This window comes from Triticum aestivum, chromosome 7B (assembly GCF_018294505.1).
Source record: "Triticum aestivum cultivar Chinese Spring chromosome 7B, IWGSC CS RefSeq v2.1, whole genome shotgun sequence".
NCBI classification, from domain to species: domain Eukaryota; kingdom Viridiplantae; phylum Streptophyta; class Magnoliopsida; order Poales; family Poaceae; genus Triticum; species Triticum aestivum.
This window is the reverse complement of record NC_057813.1, coordinates 722,634,320-722,636,949: the sequence shown is the minus strand read 5'-3', so window position 1 is coordinate 722,636,949 and position 2,630 is coordinate 722,634,320. Positions and strand designations below refer to the sequence as shown.

Below are 2,630 nucleotides of genomic sequence, written 5' to 3'. Positions count from 1 at the left end.
AGATTGATCTATTGGGATGACACCCATATGAATCATGCATGTTGTGCACTTTATATTTTCTCCATCCATATAATAGGACAGAAGTTGCTGTTAAGTAGCATGTACAACCGGACTAACTCTAATTCATCACGCTTCCCGAGGTGAGCTGCATGCAAGATGGGGGTGTAGCTCATATGGTAGAGCGCTCGCTTCGCATGCGAGAGGCACGGGGTTCGATTCCCCGCACCTCCATTCTCCATTTTTTTGTACTACCAAACAAAATTATTTTAGGCTATCTGATATTTCATTTGTTTTAGGCAAGGACTATGCCCTTTTGAGGGGACGTAACATATATGCCCGCCTGCTATGATGCATAGGGGTGGTACAAATAGGCAAATATGATCATAAGAATTCATATTCTTATATTTTCAAATAGACAGTCGCCAATTCTGACAAACTTGGATTTATTTCTCGTTCTTACTTGGGAAATCAATTCTTGTGCATGTGGGAATCAAAGCGGGCTAACATTGGGCGTGGCGGAACCAAACGTGCACTGATCAGTGGCATTTGCTGTTGGGCAAGTCCACTGATCAGTGCACTATCCTAAGCATGGAAACATCTAAAAATAGCAAGTGCAAGTGCTAATAGCACCCATGTGCACCCATGCACATTTGGCATCATCCTAAAATGGTCCTACTACATGCACATATAACAATCAACACAAACCCTAGCATCAACACAACTACTAGCATGAACACAACTACTAGCATGAACCCAACTAACTAGCATGATGACAGATCCTAGGACACACTAGCAGTAGCAGAAACAAAATATCGTAGGACACATACTGTAGGAAACAAGAACAGATCGGTTGGCATGGATTCGATTGGTAACCAATCCAATCGAATTTACTCCAATCCTATCTAATCCGATCGAATCCACTAACTACTAGCACATGCCTAAGAAAATAAACCCCTAAACTACATCTACGAGCAAGCATTGAGGGGATTGACTCACCGGAGCTTGCAGCTGCAGCGAACCGAGGCCGGGGTGAAAACCCCGGCGGGAAGGAGAGAGGTGGCGGAGCAGAGGAGGAGCCGGCCCTGGCGACGGCCTGCGGCATCGGCCCCATGCTCATCGCCACGCCGGAGATCGAGGAGGACGGCACGCCGACAGGAGAAAACCCTTGGACGGGGGTCAAGAAAACCCCCCTGGCCAATAGGGTCCAAAGAAGCGGCGGCTTCGTGGACGGCGCCGGCGCCGAGCCCAGGAGCACGAGGTCCGGAATCGGCGGCGGAGCAGGAACGGCCGGCACCGCATTGGCCGGCGCTCTTGGTGGCCGGCAGCGGATGGGAGACGGCGCTCACAGCGCCGACGCCAGGTCCCGGCCCGAGTTTTGGAGCCCGGCCAGCCAGCGCTGGATGCTGGCGATGTGCTGATCGACGGGGGTCAGAGGGCGGCGCGACGGTGGGCGAGGCGGATCCATCGGAAGATAGGAGAAGGAGGGGCGGTGAGGGAGAGAGGGAGCAGTGGGAATAGTGCGCCTGAGCGGTGACAGCTGAGTGGGGGCAAGTTATGAGACGTCGCCTCCGTCTCCTGCGTTGCCCAAGGCGTGCAATTGCCTCGCACACGCGGCCGCGCCGAGCCAAGTTCGCGAGAGCAGTTTTCGTCGGGCCAGACTACGGACTGCTTTAAGGTCCGTGCGAGCCATAAACCGCATGCAGCCCAGGCAACCAAACAGGCCTAGCACATCTCGTGCGGGTCTGGTTGGGCTGCATTCGGCCAAGCAAACACGCCCATGGTGTTTGTGCTACGGTCGGTCATTATTAGTTCATGCTCTGTGCTCTGTTGCCAGCGGAATAAAAGCATGAACGGAGCACACGCCAGATTTACTCCTGGTTTTTGCGATTCTCCTGCGATTCAAATTTCAAACCTGCATACAACCCGTCGGGGTCAGTGATTTCGGTATTTGGTCACCGAGAGCATCTACCGCCGAGCGTCCCAAACCGGCCTCAAACGCCGGGCGGACCACCTGGACGCTAACTGATCACGAAAATTTGACCTAGACGGGTCTCAAACGCTCGGACTGACTGGTACCCTTTATATCTAAATATGGGCGGATATGAGGGCATTCGGGTGTGCCTGCCATATCGGCGTGATGGTGGGGTCCCACGCAGAATCGCCCGGAAACCCGGCGGTCTGAAACTCGTCTCCTCCGTCGGGCCGATGTCGTCGCGTGGCACCGCTCCGACGGCCGCGTAGTGTCTAACCCGGCTATTTAAGTCGACCGTCGGCACCGAAACCCTACCATCCACATTTCCCTACGGCCACGGAGGAGGTGGACACGGGCGGTTTCAGGCCCCAGGCAGGCAGGGCCTTCGCCTGGGGCGTGCTGGGGAGATCCTTCGTTGATTGTAGCACAAAGTGCACTGCACATCACTGTAGCATATTGTACATGCAAGACTTGCCTGGGACGTTGTGTGATGCTAGGTCCGCTACTGGAGGTGGACATGCTCACCTACATGAATGAGGTCGAGCAGGAGGAGGATGGGCCGGAGCCCTCCTACGCGCCCGTCCAGCCAGCGCCCGGCAGCGATGTCGTGGACATCTTCGAGGACGAAGATTAGATAGGGTCAGGGCTGTATATGAGC

The 2,630-nt window shown here is 54.5% G+C and overlaps 1 non-coding gene across 1 annotated transcript; it reads left to right on the top strand.

Moving 5' to 3' along the window:
- The first annotated feature begins 158 nt into the window (after positions 1 to 158).
- Positions 159 to 231, top strand: TRNAA-CGC (transfer RNA alanine (anticodon CGC)). Its single transcript has one exon. It is a non-coding gene; the product is annotated as a tRNA-Ala (tRNA).
- Positions 232 to 2,630: the final 2,399 nt, after the last annotated feature.